The sequence below is a fragment of the Triturus cristatus genome, chromosome 9, assembly GCF_964204655.1.
Source record: "Triturus cristatus chromosome 9, aTriCri1.1, whole genome shotgun sequence".
Taxonomy (NCBI): Eukaryota; Metazoa; Chordata; class Amphibia; order Caudata; family Salamandridae; genus Triturus; species Triturus cristatus.
Window position 1 is genome coordinate 841,164,859 of NC_140592.1, and position 22,332 is coordinate 841,187,190.

A 22,332-nucleotide genomic window follows, 5' to 3' on the forward strand; every position below is an offset into this window, starting at 1 on the left:
ATAGCTCAAACTCTAGTAAATGCGAGACCTATTGCATTGAAAATGCTTGTTTAAGAATCTCTCCCTTCCCTCTTCTAAAATGGTGGCATGTCTGCCAATAGCATGCCTATAGATGCTACCAGTTGGCTATGCCAGTGCTTGTTTTATCGTGGGGCCCGCAAAATTACCGCAAACTCCTAGGGGTGGGGGGTCTGCGTAGTCTTCCTTTCTATGTGTTAAACCGTAGTGGTAAGTGACTCGCCACCAGGGGCGCTGCCACGTCGCGCTGTACCTAGCATAATGGGAGCCACTCCAGCCCTGGGAGTCTCTATGACCACGGAAGTACGTCGTACCCGAAGATCCTTGCGAGTCCCACTGTTTCTGTGACCTTCCTCGTTTACGGCGTTCAGCGTAAAGTTGCCGGTGTGTCAGCACAAGGTGAGCAGCGTTTATTTTCTGTTCTTTGTGTCCTGATTTGCGATTTCTGTCTCCACAATGTGAGCGCTTGAGAGACATCCTGTAGGAGTCGTTTAACCAGTGGCAAAGGGATGGTTGATCTGTTTCTGCACTTTGGATTTACAGTCATTCATGCTGAGAATGCAATCCCTATGACACTTCAACCCCCCGGCCTCTGTGTTGTATAGATCAGGAGTGTTAAATGTGTCCACTGATTTGCAAGAGCTGTATCGGCACCAACGCCCTATGAATCCATTCAAACATTAGACTGCAGTGCCAGGGTGACCAACCATCCGTAAATTCCACGGACAGTTCGTAATTTCGGCCGTCTGTCCGTGAAGGATTCTTTAACGGACGCCATTTGGCTGTTATTTTAACCGGGCACCGATCGCACCACCCTAAAGCCGGCACAGCTTCCACCCACCTCCCTGCTTGCCTCCGATGTTGTTGAGGTGGGTGTGACAGACGGCGATGCAGTACCAAAGCTCAGATACCCAGCACCATTGGAGAGGCACAGCGGGATGGCAACCCTCACACCTTCCGCCCGTGATGAGCTGTTGAGAGGTGCTTGAAGGTGACTGAGAGGGAGGGGCTGCAGCTTCAGGAGCAGGGGCATCTATTCAGATGCAAACAGCCCTGAATGCGTCATGTCTCTGCAATTTAGAGGGGCCTCACACATTCCCTTTCTGCCCAGGGCCCCAAACATCCTAGAACCGGCCCTGATTAACCCGAGGCAGCACGTGGTTCTCTTAACTGAGTTGATTACTGTCACTAAATTGTAAGCAAACCACGGTTCTTCAAACATGCAATCAATAATGTAATAAAATAAAGAAATGGCACAATCGCACCCACACTGATTAACAAAGTATGGAGGACAATCAGTTATCTTGGAGTATCTCCTTTAAGTACTGTATATCACAGTGGGGGATGGCAAAACTAACACTTTGGAAAGAGAGCCTGTCTTCTCGGTGTCTTGTCCAGGAGGGGGCGAGAAGCCCTACCCCCCCCCCGACCTGGAAGAGATCAAGATGATACTAGAATACTGCATGCCCACCCCTGTGCCTAACCTGGTGGATCCTGTTTCCCCTCCTGTCCCCCCCCCCCCCCCTGCCTGTGGTGGCTCCTGTCCCCCTTGTGGTGGCTTCTGTCTCTGCCCTGGGTGGCTTCTGTCACAGTCCTGAATGGCTCCTGCAGCAAGGGTGAAGTTCTTGATGGGCCTCTTCTCAAAAAGGCTCAGCTCAAAATTAATATGAAAAGGTGGGCGAGTGAGTAAGTGAAGGGATGGGTGGATGGCTGGATGAATTAGTGAATTGGTGAATGAAAGATTGAATAGATGGATAATGAGAGGATGGATGGATTGATGAGTGAGTGGAAGGATGGATGAGAGAAAAGGTAAAATCTGGATGTATGGGTGGAAGGGTAGCTGGATGGGTAAAAGGGTGAATGGATGAGTGAAAGGATGGATGGGTGGATGGATGAGTGAAAGGATGGATGGGTGGATGGATGAGTGAAATGATGGATGGATTGATGAATTGATGAGTGCAAGGGTGAATGGATAGACGGATGAGTGAAAGGGTGGATGTAAGGATGGATGAGTGAGTGAAAGGGAGGGTAGATGGACAAAAGGATGAATAGATGAGTGAAGGAGTGAAAGTATAAATGGATGAGAAAGGATGGATGAGTGATAGGGTCAGTGGATGGATTCATGAGTGGATGAGTAGATGGATGGGTGGGTGGATCTAAGGAAGGATGGCTAAGTGAAAGGGTCAATGAAGAGAGAAAGGGCGGATGGATGGATGACTGATAGGGTGGATGGGTGGAAGGATGAGTGACTGGGTGGATGGATGGATGAGTAAGTGAAAGGATGGCAGGATTGGTGAAAGGGTAAATGGCTGGATGGATGAGTGAATGGATGGAAGTACAGATGGATAGGGTGAAAGGATGGATGGATAGATGAGTGAAAGGATGGCTGAAGGGATGGATGAGTGAAATGATAGATAGAAGGATACATGATGGATAGGTTTGCAAATGGTTGAATATGTTTGGATATGGATGGGCTTACTTATATTGCGCGACCTCCTCTGATGTGTCTGTTAAACTTACCTATTGTCCTGAAGTTTTGTCCTGAATTTTTACACTCACCGTCCTGAATTTGCACCAATGCCAGTTGGTCACCCTATGCAGTGCAGTCATGTCTATTGCACTTGAAAATGGGGTTATGCGCATGTCCACCATAACGGTTCTCACTGTATTTTTCGAGGTTCCCCAACTATAATCGTGCATAGCACTATCTTGCCAGTGGGTTCCAGCATATCATTTAACGTGCCTAGTGTTTATAAATAAGCCATTTGTAAGTGCAAGGCATAATAAGATTGAGTCTTCCTTTGATTATTGGTTTATAAAACAAGCCTTTACAATGCAATAGGTCTCGCAATGACATTGTTTTGAGCTATTGGCATTGAAAATGTATTTGTTTTCTTCCCTTCGTGAAGCATTAATCAAGTAATGGCGTTGTAAATGACAATGTCTTTTACCCCTGTTGACAATGTTCAATTGTACATCCAATCAGACTACCTACCACTGACTTCAGTCTGGAGACCACTACATTTTACTAGCTAGCAACAGCCGCACAGCTCCAAACCATATGAATTAAGTTTGAGTATTCAGAGGTGCTTCTGAGATAAGAATCTTGGCAGGATGGATAGATGTTCTGTATCCTAGTTAGGGTAACTTATGTTCTGTGTAAATACTGCCATTGTACAAGCTTGACAAGAGCAATACTTGAGCTTACAATGATACACCCAATATCTGGGCCGGCGTGGGGGTCAGACAAAGGTCTTGGCAGGTCCCCAATCTATCTGTGCCTAATCCATCATTGTTCCTGCTTTTTTTACCCGCTTTAATTGATTTGCACAGCCTTGACATCCACCAACTTCCCTTTCCGTAGAAACATCAGGCTTTCTGAGCAGGAATTGGCCTGCTGGTACGTCATGATTCCCTTGCTTCCTCAAACATAAGCAACCTTTCGTCTTAGTACTAATCACTTATTAGTAGGCACCTGCCTCGATCCACTTCACTGCAGATTTATATCTCCAACTTTATCTGTACAGGATCTGGTAAATGCGGTGCATTCCTGCCCTTTCAAATTGGCGTGGGGCAGCGCAGCAAGAAGACTTGCGGTGCTGCCCTACGCCAATTTTTTGTACATGAGGCTTCGTGGGTTTATACTAAATATAACTGTGTGGAAACCACTTGGCATTGAGGTGAACATGTGATTTTCAACAGAACAAATATTTTATATTTTACTTTTCTTCCAAAATCTCCAGTTTAAAGCGCATAATAACGTTGCCAATGCAAAGCGCTCGGCGCTTTCAAATGAGTTTCTAAACGCTTTGACTATGACTTTTATGGCTGATAGAACCAACTGGTCTCAGGCACTCAACCTTAGAAGGATAAACTGCAGACCCCGCCAAGAGGGGATGAAAAGGCTCGACGGACCGCTTCTATGCAAGTCACTGCAGCCACTGCCCAGGTCACTGAGCTGTCTCCTTGGATTATATTTAAAATAGAGGGCAAATAACGAAAAATTCAATTTATGGAAAATTCCACAAATTACTTGCAGGGAGAGGAAACAGCGGAATAAACTCAAGATATATAGACAGAAAAAGAAAAGAAAATGCTGACAGGGACAAACGTGTGCCCGGAGGCAGCGTAGGGGTCTTACTTTCAAAGCACTGCCTGATGCCTGGAGCGGACAGGCACAAGATCACACGGGTCAACGTGTTTACGATCTTGCAAGGAGGCCTCAAATATCAAGACAAACGTGCCCATGTATACATATATGAATAGTATTATAAACATTTTACGCTATCCAATTGTCGAGCCTTCGAATAAGCCGCAGTTACATCGCACGTGGCTGGCCCTTTGATGCCTTTCTGTGCGCGTGCATCCAAGCTTGATAATATTGAAAATACAATGACCGCAAATGTAGCTCACAAAACAATTAAATGAAAGGGCGCTTGGTGATCGGCTTTACTCGCACTTTTCTGTGTCCCTTCTTGGCGGCTTAAAGTGATAACTTACACTCATATTAACCAAACCCCACCGAATTTGCATAAAAGGACAGATTACCCCACAAGTAGTTTCTTTGCCGAATTTTCGTTTTCGTGGCACATATCGGATGGTAGATCGTGGCATTAAAATCTGAAATTACCTGCTGAAGGTTTTAAAAAAAGCGTAAAGCGCAAGTTAGTATTTATATCAATGCTGACTTATGGCATGGAAGGGGGTTCACAAAGGTCACCATTTTTCTGCTGAATCACCCTTTATCGCGATTCATTCCTGAACACAACTTGGTATAACATCCGATAACTGTACATTAGAGTAGTTTAAAGTATGGGGGCGCGGCTGAAGAAAACACAATTCAGGTAGAATGAGTGTGAACGCTTGAGCACCAATACGATTATTTTACTACTGAACCATATGCAATGAATGTCAAAGTGGGGTCCGCGGTGCTGTCTGTTCACAGCGCACACAGGTGAGGGTAGGCGGGGCCAGGTGCGCACACTGCAGCACAGACAGGGGTTCAGCTTTAATAGCAGCATTTCAAGAGATTTACAAAGAGTTAGACTCCTCCCGAGGTCAAACAACGGAAGCGTCTTCTTGGGGACAATAGCGCAAATAAAAAGGAGATAATAAGACGGGAGCAAACGAACAGAGACGAAGAGAAGGGCCAAATTGTAATGGAAGGAAAAATGAGCAGAATCGAAGAAGGAAGTAGAAAAGAAAGGGGTCATTAAAACAGAAGGAAAGAGAAACTAATAAAAGAAGAGGCGGGAAAATGCACAGAATGAAAGAGGAATTAGAAAATGAACAAATAAAAGAATCGAAAGGAAATAAAAAAAAGGGGGAGGGAAATTAATAGAAGAGGCAAAGAAAGGAGGAGATAAACAGAAATTAAGACGACGGAAGGCAAGGAAGGAAGAGGAAATACAAGAGAAATAACGAGAGGATGAGTATATACACAGAAGAGAGTATGAAATAAACGCGACGGGAGTGTATCAAACAAAAAAATAATAAACAGAGGGGAGCGGAAATCTAAGAGAAATAATGGAATTAGGGAGAATTGAAAAGCATAGGGAGAGGACAGGACATAAAAAGAATACAAAGAAGATGAACTAGGCGGAAGCAAAATAACGTAAACAAAAGAAACAAGCATTTGCAATGCAATAGGTCTCGCAGTTACACGAGTTAAAGCTATTGGCATTGTAAATGACAATGCCAATAGGCATTGTTATTTGCAATGTCAATAGCTCAAACTCGCGTAAATGCGAGACCTAATGCATTGCAAATGCTTGTTTGAATTTACACTCAGCCTAGGTATACACTTTCAACATGCAGTGTATTTATTCCCTGTACACGGACACCTCTATATATGAACTGCAGTTTCTTTTTACTGTCTCTCTTCCTCCACATGCACACCCTATGTCACCCCCGCCCCCACCCCCAGCGTGAGAGGGCCCGAGTGCAGCTGTCGCTCTCACCCTGCTGACCTGACCCCGGACTCGTCGGGGTAAGCACAGCACAATGGAGCGGTAGTTGTCATGGCACAGCACCGTTCAGCTCCAGGTCTCGTGCGGGGTAAAAACAAGGTGAGAATCGGAGTACTCACATCATCGAATAGCGTGCCCACGTTGGCCGTCACCAGCAGCATCCCGGTGCCCGAACATGCTCCCTTCACCGCCATCCTCCAGCAGACAACTCGGGCAGCAGACACGGGGAGCCCGAGCAGCGCAATCCGCAGTACACCGCGGCTCTCTCCAGAGCAGCCTCAGTGCCGCCGGGGAGAGCCCTGGGGCTTCCAGGTGGGTGACCCCAAGGAGGGAGATCCCAGGAAGGGAGGGAGGCTCAAGGGGTAGGAGAACAGCCTGGGTGGTGCCAGATCTTGGAGTAGAGCAGCTGCGGTGCCCGCGGGTAGGGTCTGTCTGCGGGTCGAGGCTCCGGCTGCCCCTAGACGTCCCCAGCCGTGAAGTGCCAATAGGCATTGTTATTTGCAATGTCAATAGCTCAAACTCGCGTAAATGCGAGACCTAATGCATTGCAAATGCTTGTTTGAATTCACACTCAGCCTAGGTATACACTTTCAACATGCAGTGTATTTATTCCCTGTACACGGACACCTCTATATATGAACTGCAGTTTCTTTTTACTGTCTCTCTTCCTCCACATGCACACCCTATGTCACCCCCGCCCCCACCCCCAGCGTGAGAGGGCCCGAGTGCAGCTGTCGCTCTCACCCTGCTGACCTGACCCCAGACTCGTCGGGGTAAGCACAGCACAATGGAGCGGTAGTTGTCATGGCACAGCACCGTTCAGCTCCAGGTCTCGTGCGGGGTAAAAACAAGGTGAGAATCGGAGTACTCACATCATCGAATAGCGTGCCCACGTTGGCCGTCACCAGCAGCATCCCGGTGCCCGAACATGCTCCCTTCACCGCCATCCCCCAGCAGACAACTCGGGCAGCAGACGCGGGGAGCCCGAGCAGCGCAATTCGCAGTACACCGCGGCTCTCTCCAGAGCAGCCTCAGTGCCGCCGGGGAGAGCCCTGGGGCTTCCAGGTGGGTGACCCCAAGGAGGGAGATCCCAGGAAGGGAGGGAGGCTCAAGGGGTAGGAGAACAGCCTGGGTGGTGCCAGATCTTGGAGTAGAGCAGCTGCGGTGCCCGCGGGTAGGGTCTGTCTGCGGGTCGAGGCTCCGGCTGCCCCTAGACGTCCCCAGCCGTGAAGTGCCTCCCGGAGCCAGGAAAGTTCAGCCCGCTCCTGCACCCGCAGCAGCCTGCACATTCCCTGCTCATCATTGCAAGTTTCTCTGGTCGTCGCTGCTCCTCATCGGGGGAGGAGGAATGGGCTGTGGGGGCGGAGCCTGCCCTGCACCAAGGAGAGCCCTTCCGTGGGAAAAGAACAAGCACCGGGGGCGCGTGCGGCCCTCTGTGCACGCACTGAACGGATCCGGCCTTCGCGGAGCGCGCGCCCGCACACATCCAGGGACACCGGTATCCTTCCCCTGGAGGTAGTGCACGTGACGTCACCACAGCTCTTAAGGGCACTGGCAAAGTGCTCGAGGAATCCCATTAGTGTTTGCTACTCGGAGCCTCGAGAGACAGCACTGACCTGTTCTCCTCAGTCAGGTACTTCTCTTTCCGGAGCTGCACACCCCGATACAGCCTTAGCTTATGTAACAAGAGCTGGTAAGTGGGGCATGCTGTACGTTTAAAGCGCGCCGCGCTTGGAGCGCACGTGTGCATTTAAAAAAAAAAAATTGCATGTTGTACATTTTAAAGCGCGACGTGCTTGGAGCGCATTAAAAAAAAAAATTTACATGAGGCTGGTGTTGCATGTTGTACATTTAAAGCGCGACGCGCTTGGAGCGCATTTAAAAAAAAAAATTACATGAGGCTGGTGAGGACGAAAGTGAAACTGCTTGCTGGCTTGCGAGGGAAGGGGGACAGGAGATGTGCACGCCGCGTGGCTGTAAGCGCGTACACCAACTCAAATCCGCCGAGAGCCTGCGCGTGCCCATCTCCTGTCCCCCTTCCGAGGCAAGTCAGCAACAATAGATCTCGCTGGCGATAGCAGCGCTTCGCGCTGCGTTCGCCAGGCGAGACCTAAAAAGTAGAAGAGAAAGGGTGACAATAAAGGCACAGTGTAGAATGTAAAATAAGCAAAAGCGGGCAGGGTAAATATAAGAGAAGAAAAAGGGGAAATTAAAATAAATAGGAGACAAGAGAACACTTACAAAAAGCCACTAAATATAAGAACAAGCATTTACAATGCAATGGTCTCGGCATTGGTAAAGTTAGAGCTATTGGCATTGCTCATGACATTATTTTTGTTTGTTTTTGTTTTTAAAACATTTAAAGAAACGGCATTGTTATTTACAATGTCAATAGCTTAATCACTCTCAAATGCTTGACCTATTGCATTTGCACCCACACACAGAGCCACCTACACACACACTGATTAAGCTATTGACATAGTAAATAACAATGCCGTTTCTTTACATGTTTATAAAAAAAAACATAAACAAAAAAAATGTCCTGAGCAATGGCAATAGCTCTAACTTTAACAATGCCGAGACCGTTGCATTGTAAATGCTTGTTCGCTAGCCGAGACCTAAAGACTAAATAAAACATGTTCCGCAGAGGAAAATACAAGCAGCCTTCATTTTGTGTTCAGGCAGTGTTCTTGAGTGTGTACAGTTTTCCCCTTTAATATGGTTGTGAAATCTATGCTTTCAGGCAGCAGAAAGGAACCCCCTTGCCAAACAACACTTGGAAAGAGCAGGGGGAAGTGGGTGGGGGGAGTGGATGCGATGTCCTCGCGCTACCCTTCGCTCCAACCATGCACAAACTTGCAAAGTTATAAACCATCGCAAAGTTATTCCTGTACAGCATCCCATTAACCCCCCCCACTTGTGACCATTGTGCCGCCAGGCACTCTCGTAGCGGATGCATGGGGGACTATGGCAATAAGAGAGGCCATCATGGCAAGAAGGGGCATTACTCTTCTGACCATCAAGTGGCGATCCGGCACAAAAAGAGGCAGTGGTATAGTTAACTCAAGTAACTATACTGCTGAATTTCACTGGTTTATGTCCCAGGGCAGAAGCTCTGGTGTCATGCCCTGGGGCTGGCTATACACTTCCTCTGCCCTCAGCTGCCCTGGTGGGTCATCCTTCACCACTGTGCTTGTCTGATCGTGTCACTTTGAGATTTGGCGGCTGCTACTTCTACATTTTTTCTAGTGCCACCTGTTTGTGGTAACTGGGCGCTCAAAATGCATTGCATGTAAAAAAAGCGAACACGCCCCTTTAACGAAGCGTTCACTGCACGGCAAGAAAACAATCTATTTGGGTATTGACACAGCAGCAGGTTAAACTTAAATAACCTGTTCACGTAATACAGCCGCCTGGTTACCAAAATTAGCCCTGGTACTGCGGCCGACTCCTTCCCAGCCTTTGCAACAGAGGGGCGGCTCGGGTTTGTGTACTCTCGGCCAGACTGTTACATAATAGGCTGTTTGCTCGCGACCGGAGACCCTGCTAATCCGGGCACAGCGCGCGCACTTATGTCATCAACTAGGTGCTAACCCTTTACATGTCCCTTTCCTGAATGCTGCCACCTCGCCCATGCACCTTCGCCTCACCCTGATTATATACGCCTCCACTGCAGCCCTCTAACCAAGTGCTGTCCAATGTTATGAACCCAATGTTGTTCACCCACCCTGATGCCCTTCCAGCCAGTGCAGACCACAAGCAGCTCTGTGCCACGTATCCCCCCTCTACCTGGACTGCACCCACGGTGTTCCACTCCCTCTTCTGCTCTCCCCCTCACCTCCTTCTCGGCCGCTGTTACTTCAGATTGCGAACACTTCCGGCACCCACCTCCCTCCCGACATCCCCGGCGTGGCGTAGAGGGTGGGGCAAGAGGGGTGGGGCTAGGAAAGTAGCCTTAGGAGCGCAGGCTAATGTGGGCCGGAGGGGTTAAGGCGGTGTAGAAGAAGCGAGGGCATGTGGGAGGAGTAGTTACTGAAATATCAAAGGTGGGATTTATGGTCGTGATATGGTTCTTTTTCAATAAAAGGGCAAGTGTGGTGCTTCAATAACCGATTCGGCGTGAACTGCCTGAAGTTACTACGGAATATAGCATTGTAGACCGAGAGACACGGTTCTGATTAGAGGGATAGAATTCAGCGCTTTGTAATGTGCGGTACTATATTGGAAAGATACTGAATAATTATTATCAAAATGCTAAAACATGTTTATCCCACAAGCAGACGTCAGGGTAACCCCCCTCCTCCTCCTCTCTACGCTAAAGATGGCCGCTTCGAGATCACAGCGAGGCTTGTCCTTTTTCCATTTGTACACTTCAGCGGAGGCGGGATATCAGGCAAGCTCCTCGGCCCTTATAAGGGCTCAAACAGCACTTCAGAGCGAAGGGTTGGTCATCGAAATTACGTTTTATCTGGCATGGCTCCGTTATAGGAATTAGCTCCACGGGCTAAAGAAAAGCTCCAAATACAGCCGAGGTCCGCCTGCTTTGTGATGTAATCTATAGATTGCATTAAAGACAACCGCTCCTTGTATGGGTAAGCTTTTTGTCGGCGATTGAGGAGAGCGACTGCTAATTTCGAACGGAGGCAAAAGGCACACCACCGCCTTTCTCCGAGGCAGAGAAGAAAATGCCTCGGAGAAAGGGAGTGTCCTTTTCGGATTGGGGGGCGTGTTTTGCTGTTGTCTCCTCCCTGAGACTTCTCGCAAAAAACACGCCCCCCGATCCGAAAAGGACGGGGCAGGATCAGAGTGACGGGACCTCTTCTCCAATGGCTGGCCAGCATTTACTAGGCCAGCCAATGGAGAACAGGGAAGAAGAGGGGCGGGTTCAAGCCCCTCTTCTCAAAGTCACTCAAACTCATTAAATCTCGGAGCGAGACTGCGCAAGCGCAGCCTTTCGCAGCCGAGACCTAAAAACAAAGGAGGAAACCGTAAACACGCAGTAGGAAGATAATTAAAAGTAAAGCAGAGGGTAGGGAGAAATAAGCAAAAGAGAAGAGGAAATAAAACAGAAACGAGGCAGTGGAAACAAGAAAAATAAATAAATGAAAAAGAGGAAATAAACCGACAATGGGTTATTAAGAGTAATAGGACTGCAAACTAATCTGAGAGGGTGGAGTGGAAAAGAATAAAAGAGACAGAGGAACTGAAAACGGGAGGCACTGGGAAAATACACAAAAATGATGGAGGAATAATAAAGGGAAACTGGAAAAAGTAGAGAAGTTTAATTTGAGTTTAAGCTGGGTAAAGTGTAAAGGGCAGCGCAAACGTGGGGCTGGCGGTGATAAGAAAATTTGGAAAGATATTGTGAAAACCCAATACAAGAAATACATTCAGAGGAACGCTGAGCCTGTGGGAGGATCTTGCAGATGAGGGTTGAGAGGGATGGGGGGGCCGATTTGAGCACCTTGCCATCCTAGTGTTCATGTTTAAAAGGCCGAGTAAACAGTGTGACAGGGAGCTGAAGGACAATACCCCTTGGGACGTGGGCATTGAGCAAAGTGTGCTCATGATATTATATGTGCCTGGTGGGCATTGGCGTGGCTGTGTGCACTTGTGCACGAGCACGGGTGAATTGTGAGCAGGTGTTTTTTATTTTTATTTTGAGCTCACCTGGGGCTCACACTGCTCGTGCACCATGCTTAGACGGTGCTCATGCTGCTGGTGCCGACTTACGCGCTTTATATTTATGTATATTTATTAGTATGTGTGTATGTATTTATTTACTTAGTTAAGTTTTTTACACACAGAGCCCTGAAGCTCAAATTTTCATTAGGCGGTTAATTAAAACTATTGCAGTATGAAATAATAAAAAAGGACGTCAAGTATTCGTCAATTCGTCAACCATATGGCAGAAAAAACATAAGTTTAAAGCGCACAACATCAAGGGGGAAAGGTTTGCATAGCTTGAAAATAAAGTACAATTTAACAACAATTTCAGAGCCCCGAGCCGTACGCTGGTTGCGTTAGACTGCGCCCCACTCCAAGTTAAGAATAAACTTCGACAAGTGCAGCGTAAAGAGTCAACGTAAACGCCCCACAGCTAATCCTGTGCAAAAAAATGCAGAAGGGAGAAAGGGCCTTTACATGCGGAAGGTTGGACAATCTCTTATCGGCGGCCAATCAGCAATAGTTGCCCAGTTTGTGAAAATTTGAAAAATTAACTTCAGCACAGCCAGTCCATACTAGTGCAGCGTAAATACAAATAAAAACAAGTTACGTGTGCTTTGGGGGGTGGGGTTAGGATGCTGAAGCGAGGAGACCTCAGTGTGCCTGCAGACTTTATCTTTAGGGGGGGGGCATCTGTTTCTAATTAGCATGGCCGCGCTAAGGCCATGCTAATTAGAAACAGATGCCCCCCCTCTAAAGATAAGAAAGTGCTTCACGACAGCCGTGAAGCAGACGACCCGGTCCGGATGGGCCGTCCAAAAGGGAGAAAGGGCAGTGACCAAAAAGCATCCTTTTCAATGGGAAGCCAGCATTTAGCATAAACGCTGACGCGACCCAATTAAAATGATGGGCAGGGCTTCAAGTCCCCTTCTGAAATCTCCTCTCTCACTATGTCTCGCCGAGCGAGCAGTGCACGGCTGCAACGCTAGACGAGACATAAAAAGTTACGAAGGACAAACCCCCGAAAACAATTTAGGCAATAAAAAAGAATGCAATAAGCATTTCTTAAACGCCCCTACAAAGGTGGTTAATATTGAAAAATACCAGGACTGCTAGTTGCGTCACAAAATGATGGCACATCCCTAGCATAGCAAAACACACAAGATGATGGACGGAATGTTGCACATTGGCAAAACATTCACCACCAGTCACAGATCTGGGTTTAATCCCTAGCATACTCATAAGACATTGCACCCCAAGGTGGTTGTACTGCAGGGAACGAATCTAATAATTTTAACCCGCCCTGTTGTAGTGTACTGATTTATTTACTTACGTATATATTGTAATCTGTGCCTACATCATATCATTGGAATGTTGAAGTGTGCATATTCCAGCTCGTCACTACATATATTCTGAGAAAACTGGTGCACTGAAACTAACTTTATTTTCATTGTGCCACCGATGGCGTAGATACAAACTATACCAGTTCACCCAACTAACTACTATAGTGTTACTAAACAGCCAAGTCTGCCACATTCTGAATGATCTGCAACACGTTGCTAATCATCAGAGGACTTTAACATAGTACATGTAGCTGATCTCAAACCCAGAGTACCAACATCCTGTTATGACAAAAGTATGTCTATAACACATTTTATCTTTGTAAATCTACTCAATAGCTGACTCCACATAATTGTAATCCTATAAAGGAGAATGTGTTTACGTATTGTACACTAAGTTCTCTGATTCCCACTCGCTCTTCAAAATTGGTTTCTCACCTCGATGCTGAATATCAGAGTGGATGACCTTGTGTTGTAGTCAGTGTAGGAAATTAGATTAAAAACATAAACGAAACATTACCAACAGAATTGAGAGACCTGCAATGCAAATCGGTGATGCTGGCATATTACTTGCTATAAAAAAAGTCTTTTAGTGCTTTATCATCCATCACACCACCAAGTCCCTTGCCCCGTAACTCCTCCTCGGTGGTCAACAGGCACGACATGGTAACACTTCCCACGTAGATACAATACTAATACAGCATTTTCCTAACCATACATCCTACTTGGTGCGGGCAGGTGCTTCAACACCTTACCTAACCTAGGGGTACTAAGCAATATATAAATTATACAGTACAATGTTAATATTTTCCCCTAATATTTGAGTATAATCCCTGATGATATTGCCTTGTCCACAGTAGACAAGTATCCCCAAAAGTGTTTCTGATTCTTGAGACATGACTACAATCTGCAGCAGTATCCTTTTGGAATGGTGACTTATCCAACCTCTGCAGATGAGTGAGCCTTGCTCTTCACTGCCAGGATGTGGACTGAAATTAGCAACAGTGTTACAGTGGTGACTGTTAAACTGGCAGGCTTTTAAAATGTCTGTTTTAAGATTGTTGTTATGCAAAATAATAGTGAATGTTATATTGGGCTCGTACATGCTTAAAGCTCCTTCCAAAAAGGGCACGTTAATGTACTGTAGAACGCTGTCACAATCAGAATCAAGATGTTTCATTTCAAACTTTAAAGCAGACAAATTTGCAGCAGTATCTAATCACAATGTTAAATAAATGCTTCTTTTCAAACTCTAAGCAACATACAGCTACAATGATGTAAAACAACATTAATTCAAGTATTTAGTTTTTAGGTCTCGACTCTCAGACAGCGTAAACTGTCTGGTTGCGAAAACAATGTGGGTTTACCAAGAGCTTAAAGGAGCTTACAGCCTGTCCATTGGTTCTATTTTTTTTTGTCACTCTCAGGTGCTTATTTGATGGATTTTCTTGCCTATCTTGTTTGTGTCCCCCCTCCAGAACAAAGCCTCTTTACCATCTCTCTCATTGTTGGACTTCTGTCCTCCCACAGCTCACTATTATGGTAAATATTTTTACATTTCGATTATGCACTTCATGAGAATGCATGCGTTTTCAAGCAGTCTCCCTTGTGCCTCCACCATTACCTCATCCCCCCACCGCGCTTAATGTTACTTTGGCGCCTGGGTGCTTCTTCCATGACTCCCTTGTTTTTCTCTTCCTTGTGTGCTTCTTCCTGCCCTTTGTTTCGTTTTCTCATGCACTGCTATTCTCTTCCACCCACCTTTAATTTTTCTTTAACACTCCACCCATTCCTTTCCCCTGTTGCCCCAATCAATGCAGTTTTATTTTTTATATATGTATGTGTATATATGTATGTGTGTTAATGTATTTCTTTGTTTTGGGGAGGGCCACGCTGCAAATCTTTTACACTATTTTTCACTTATAGTTTTTTAGGTCTCGGGACCATCCGGTCTGCCGAAGGCAGAACCGGAAGTCGAGAGATTTAATGTTTTGGAGAAGAGGAGCTTGAACCCGCCCCTCTTCTCCCCTGTTCTCCATTGGCTGGCCTCTTGAATGCTGGCCAGCCACTGGAGAAGAGGTCCCGTCACTCCGATCATGCCCCGTCCTTTTCGGATCGGGGGTCGTGTTTTTTGCAAGAAGTCTCATTCTCTCCTCCAGCCAAAGACAAACACGCCCCCGAATCCGAAAAGGACGCTGCGTTTCTCCGAGGCATTTCTGCTCTGCCTCGTAGAAAGGCGGTGGTGTTCCTGGCGTCCTCTCCCCCTGCTCTTACTCTGTATGCTAAATATTGATTCAGCCGTGAGCTTTTACATCAACATTCTCCGATTCCCCCACAAACTGGCGTAATACACTTAAAGCATTCTTCTGAGAACACAAGACTAAACTCACTAAACAAAAAAAACATTAAGATGCTCTCGCTCATAGCAGTCGGTTCCGATTACAGAAAAACTGAATTACGCGTCCGTAGAACTTAATTAGGTACGTCCTCTTCCAGCTGTCCCTGAGTACATGTATGGGCATAGACAGAGGACTTTAAACATGGAGACACTGTTTCTAGAAGACACGTAAAAACGAGCGGACATTTTCGAACAGGAAACTTAAGGCCTTGTAGGGACAGCCTAGATGGAAAGAGGTGAGAGGTTGAATTCCCTTTAACAAACTTCAGCGAAAGCAACGGCCATCTTAGTATGGACTAGTTTCGTAATAATAAGGGCGCGAGCAACCAAACAAACGCCAGAAATACTGTTTTTTGTAATATTATAGCCGGAGCAACACAATTTCAAAAATAAATTAATCGGACTTTTTATAATGATAGTATTGTAAATAAGATATAATAATTACATAACTTTCTATGGCGTACTGGATTTTAAAAACTCTCATAAAATGTTTGGAACCGACGTGTACTTGGCGTAATTTGGAAATTCTTACAATCCTTTTTTTAAAAAAAAACAAATAAGACAATCTAATAGCTTCATTCCCAGTGAGCCACACAGTTCCTCTGCAAGAACCAGTCCATCGTAGCCCTTCTTTTATGTCTACAGACAGAGCGACCCGGACAGTTCGCAGTCTTATTTCCTTCATGCACTTAGGGTCACTGCTGAGGAATACTTAAAACTGTCGCTAAATAGATGCGATCCCAATCGAAGGGCAGAAGCATCCTTTCAAGGCCGGGGTGCTTCGTGTGACGCAATATCGCCGGGTGAGTGACGTATAGATGTACACGTCGTCGAGCCGGATGTTCAAGATGGCCGGTGAGTGGGGATTCCTGTCCCACTGCTAAGAGTCAAGCTTTCCCTGAACCTGACAGGGGCTCACACCGACCGAGGCGACTGAGGTAAGTTGGGGGCATGGGTGAGATGGGGATAGTGCGGCCTTTAACCTCCGTTAATTGCATGCCATTTGGACAGACAGTCCAGATCTGCATTGGTTGTCCAGGGAAGAGGCTTGCATTGCTCCAGCAGCACTGAGTGCACGAGAATGTAGCAGACAGGACAGTGGCAAGCAACAGCCTGAGAAGAAACAATTCTTGGGTAGGAGGCAACCGTAATATCCCAAGAAAAGGGCATGCAAGACTGTAACCGGTCGTAACAGTGTGAGTCACGGCAGGTATGATTGTAAACCGGTTCAATAGCTCGAGAAAGAGACAGGCGTATCTGCAGCAGCTTTAATAGTCCGTTAAGAGGAACAGATGGGTATTTAGTGGCACAAGAAGAGAACAGAATGGCGCATCAACGCCCCGGGAGGTAGAAGAACGCGTTATTGGACTGGGGAAAACTCCTTTATGCTGAGATTAAAAAAAATTCCAGGTGGGTGAAAAAGTAATCTCTAAATGCGAAGATAACATTCGCCTGGTCTGGTTAAGGGGTACATACATCATTGATCATACTTAAAAGCAAAGGAAGCAATTGTTTAAAGTGTTTTGGTTTGACTGGTTGTGTGAATGGGTAAGACCTTTTTTTATTTTTTCTAAATCCCAAATAAGTCTGCTTCCGAAGTTAGTGATACAGGGTTGCATGGTTTGGGGTCTGCAACTGAAAGGATTGTCACTTTCGTTGTTGCTTTCACGTGTTATAGTGTGTTTCTTGTCCTGTGATCGCACGTATGTATGCGTGGTTTGAATTTCTTGTATGCAAAAAGGTGCACGATTGTCTGTATGATCGCAGCCTTCCTAAATGTTGCGCATGTTGTCCACTATCGTCGCTATCCCTGTACTGTTTGTTATCGTTCCTGTGTCATAACATCACATCATGGTCATGATAAAGTGTTGTCGCTCATATAGAGATTCAAGTGATTCTTCTCTTAAGCAGACCTTGTTCTTCCGGACTCAGTGGCTCGCCATATGTTGCAACCTACATTATGTGGTTCGATGCTCCCATTTTTCACAATTCTTAAGTTAAATAAAACATTGACCTGAATGAATACTCAATGATGTTTTAATACCGACATAGTGCCTCAGAGAAACCCAAAACAGTTGAAAGCAGATAGTAAAAAGCTTATTAACACCAGCCTTATATTTGGGGAATTAAATAATGCAGCACAGTGAAATTTACTTTTGGGGGGACTGACACATGCTAATACTCTCGTTAGCAATTTCCCCATTTATTATCCTTTTACATCTGGTTACCCGTGGTCGTGTGGCAGGTGCACATCTACAGATGGCCAGACTTAGCAGGTCAAACGAAAACGAACTGCACGGCAGTTGTGTTTAGGGATGATGGGAGATGCTAAGTGTGTGCATATTAATATGTTACATATGATAGCGTGCAGGCTAATTGAAATCAAATTATTTGTTTAAACAGTTGGCAACACACTGCATGGTTTGTGCGGTTATTGGATGGCACTGGGAGACACAGGAATCACAGGAACTGTGGCGCTGCCGAACTCTGAATTGGTTTTGCATTTCCACCACAGGACTACACACAACAGTCTCTATGAGCATGAAGGAGGAGAATGTCATAGGGAGAAACCGCAACAGGCTAATGAGAAGGGTGGACCGCCAAGGAAAGGCAAACTAATAGGAAATAAAACAAGCATTTACAATGCAATGGTCTCGGCATTGGTAAAGTTAGAGCTATTGGCATTACTCATGACATTATTTTTGTTTGTTTTTGTTTTTAAAACATTTAAAGAAACGGCATTGTCATGAGCAATGCCAATAGCTCTAACTTTACCAATGCCGAGACCGTTGCATTGTAAATGCTTGTTAGATAAGTGCATGTGTGGTGACCGTTGCACACGCATTCATCATCATGCATGAGCACAATTACAAAATGACTTGGCCACATCTTTGCACCTTTTCTGATGGATACTTCTAAGTCCAGATTCCTCACCATGTGAATATCCTCAGGCGCCAAACTGGGTCTGGAGAATTTTTCCAGCAATTCCCTTGTACGGCAGTATGTGTGCGATGTCGATTTTCTTTCCGCGCCTTCCAACACATCCGGAGCACGTCCCCTTCCTTTTTTACTTTTCTGAACATATTCTTTTCAAACTGTGCAAGGGACATGCCACTCCTAAAATGACAGGGTTTAAACCTTACAAACGACTGTATGTGACTGATCCTTATCAGGTATGTCTCTGAAGTCTCGGATCCTCTGACAACTCCAAATCCTGCAAAAAATCTCCAGGATGAATCGGAAGGTGATACAGGAACATAATCTACGTTGCAGAACATCACCAGAAAACATAGAAAAGCATTCTCAACCAAATTCAGGAGTGTGCTTTTGTGATCTTTCCTGCGACAGGTCATGTTCCCACTCCAGATCTTCGGTTAAGTCGAAGTTTATAAAACAAAAAAAAGGCACATGAGAAGTCAGTGTGATTCTCCCACATCCCGCCACTCTCATTCTGAGTGTTAATGTGGACTCCAAGGTGCCTCTTGATCGATGAGGCCTACCGAGTAACCAATTTCCCTAACCAGTCATGATTTGCCCAACTTTCTGGGCTGCATGGGAGAGAGGTGTTATCTCCCTCCTGCATGAAGTCCTACTGGTTTTAGCCAAGAAGCTGAGCTGTAAAGGAGAGGCCGACTTTAAAGGGCAAATGGGTAACCTTTGGGAGATGGGCTGCTGTATTGTTTAGTCCGACAGGCTGGCACTGGGGACAGGAGAGATGAAGTCAGTTGTCCAACCAGTTTTTCGAGGTGCGTGTAGCCCCACCTATGGGGTGGGTTACGGAGATCTGAGTGTCGACAGAAGGGTTTTGCAATGTTGGGAGTGAGCAGAACGGTGCATCCTGGGATAGCCAAATGCCACGCTTTGCAGGAAGTTGTCATGAGGAAGGAGGGACCCTGGTAGCCTATTAGCTACCAATCACATCGTACCCTGATGGCATTTTATAAAGGTGATTAGGGCACCCCTGGCACTCTGACCTCAGATCTTGACCGACTTGGAAGAAGGACCGAGGGATGTTGGCCTTGCTGCGGTGAGGGTCCAGCAAAGCGAGACTGCACTAACAAAAACAGCCCCTGGTGGCTAGCTAAGAGAGGACAGTGCCTGCCTTGTCCTGCTCAGGGTGAATCGGTCTCCAGAGCCCAGTCAAGCCACAAGGCCTCCAAGAGCTAACTGACTGGCCTTTTTGGGCAACACAGGGACACAACAGCTGAAGAAGTCTGAGGCAAGTGGGTAGCCCAAAGTCTTCAAGTCGCTAAAACCTCCGGCGTGCAGCACCAGGGACCAAGACCCAACGCACAGAGTTGCACCAGAGTTGTTTGAGTTTGGAAGTGCTGTCTGAGAGTTACTTGGAACCTAAGAAGGCAAGGTATCTACCAGGGAAGGATTAGCCTGTGACCGTGACAATAGGTGAAAGGTAGTCCACTGGCGACTAGGCATCGGCCAGACGAGAGGAATGTCGGCCCTGCAACCAAGACCCCCTCACCAGCTTCGTGACCGAAGACACCAGTCGGCTGTGTCACATCCACAGCATCTTCAGCATCCTTCATCCCTTGCATCAAGACCACTCTGTAGGATTCCATTACAACACAAATAACATACCTGGAACTGCTAAAGGACTGCTTCTTCTGTGAAGGTAACTGTTCTTGATGACCTTGCTGGTCCCCCTGACTAGTACCCTGCTGGAGTTAGTCTCAAAGTACTTCTATCCAACCTTATTGACACATACCTATGTTTTCTTTGAAAAAGGATTTAAGAGCCAAATTAGTTGACTTTTCCAAGGCTTGTAAGTGGTTGCGTTAAATTGCTTGAATTTATTCTTGCTTGTAAAATCAATTCCTCTGGAGCCCTCCAGGAGATCTTTTTCTTTCTAGAGTCTGGTGTCCCATTTCTTGAGCGATTGTTTATTCTTTTCCTCAGTCGATTCGGTGCTGCTTAAATGCTTTAAACTTGTTTCTATGTCTAAGTCTTTCTGCTCAGTGCCCCAGCTACCGATAGCTGAGCTGAGGGCTTTACAGACGAAACCTACTGGACCTAAAGGGGTTGGTAAGTGTATTACACAGTGAGGTCTCACAACCACACCCCATTTCCTCAGACATGTTTTCAATACTTTTATTTGTACATGTGCACTAAAAAAAATGCTTTTTTTATTTTTGGCAGTTTGAGATAATCAAGAATAGAAAATCGGGGGCAAAGCACGTACTGCCATGCATTTTTGTTTATGGCATTTATGCTATATGTGCACGGTAAACTATTGCGATTTCAAATTAAAAGATTGAGTTTGGTTGCAATTAATTAGCTGCTAATTCTGTTACCTATGGAAGGTTGATTGCACCCCTTTCTTTTTGGTTTTCACTGTTCAAGCATGTCCTGTCATGACATGAGTCAGCTTTAAGAATATTTTTAGAGTGGCATTTTCTAAAATAGTGTTTGCTCCATTGAGAAACAACTTGTGCATCGCAGCTACGCAATGCCAGACTATCTTTTAGCTTAGGTTCCTTTGCAGGTGGTGCCTATTCTTTTTAAGGAACGTTTCGAAGTCTGGCCAAGGATACAAGCGCTTTTATGATTTTGTTTGATACCACAGTGCGATTAAAAGTGAAAAATTGCCACTGACTTCGTTCCACTTTTAATCCAGACCTAATTATGAGCATTTGGTTGTAAACCTAGTTATAAAGAAGTCCAACGGAGCATATCTGGGCTCAATTAAATCCAACTACATATACCATCAGCACAGAAAATGTGCCACTACTACAAATTGTAGGTGACACCATGTCACCATGAATCATCTTGGCCTAGTGAGCTGTATATTGTGTTGGCCTACTTGACTGTTTTTGTTCTTATTGGGCATTGCGCTTCTTCCTTTGCATATTTTTATGGCGTGTTTATTTGAAATATGTAGAACCCATGAAGTTTCAAGTTAGTAGAGGTGGTGATCTACCTTTCGTTGTAAGGGAAAGATTATTCTTGTTTGCAGATCATAGAAGTTCTTTAAAAACGATCTCATTTCGTGTCTTTGTTCATTAATTTAAAGCAGATAAATGCTTCAGTACACAAACATGGTTAATCATCTAGTCCAGTTGTTTTTAACCTTGTGGTCATCCACGTAATTATTACTGGATTCCAGGGAACCCCATTGGAATCCTGGGATTCACACCTAAGCAATTTCAATCATCTGAGCCGCAAAAAAATAAACAAATATTGAAATAAGCATTCATCAAACAAATACAAGAATGATGACATTTATTTCTCAAACAAATATACAAAATAAAGTTTTAATTATGTGAATGTTGGAGCTTTTCTAAACTCAATTGAGGCCGCCCATCATCCATACTATATTATGTTTGATGCACTTAAGTCATGGGTCTGTTAGATGAATTTGTTAGGGCATTTGGACTAAGGGTTAACTGGATTAAGTTGTCTCTTCAAACTGCATAGTTCTCCGCCACAACGGCGGATGGGCCGATCACAGAGGAAGTCGTTCACCGTTAAATATTTGCGTGTACAAATATCACAATGAGTGTGATCTTATTTATGGTAATTTTGGGATGGCACTGGCCTTGATCAGACAATCCATGCCCTTTTGGTTCTATTCCCAATGGGTAGGGTCTCGATATCAAAAATGCTGGTTCTTCCCAGGCTCCTCTATTTCTGTGCTGCACCTCCAGTAATCCTGAAGAAACCATTCTTCGCATACCTGCTGCTATTACTCACTGCACCTAAGGGCAGGCACAGGGTGGCTGTTATGCTTTATGCCTTGCTGCAGGAGGAAGGAGCTCAATTATGAGCTTTATTATGCAGCATCACAACTCCAGTGGCCTATGCGCTGGCTGGGGGAGCTACCGAATTCTGAAGCCCCCCATAGTCCACATTGAGCTAGGTGATTCCCCGGTATTGTAGTGGTTCCTGAGCACCCCGTCCTCAAGAGGCTGTAACAATGTACTGT

General features: G+C 45.7%; 1 long non-coding RNA gene across 2 annotated transcripts in view; it reads left to right on the plus strand.

Annotated features, from left to right (window-relative positions):
* The first annotated feature begins 291 nt into the window (after positions 1 to 291).
* The window catches only part of LOC146798926 (uncharacterized), a 46,164-nt gene continuing 24,123 nt past the window's right edge, over positions 292 to 22,332 (plus strand). For both annotated transcript variants that reach the window (XR_014968804.1, XR_014968803.1), the window contains exons 1-2: positions 292 to 417; positions 14,473 to 14,536. This is a non-coding gene — a long non-coding RNA (uncharacterized LOC146798926). The remainder of the gene's footprint in view (positions 418 to 14,472; positions 14,537 to 22,332) is intronic.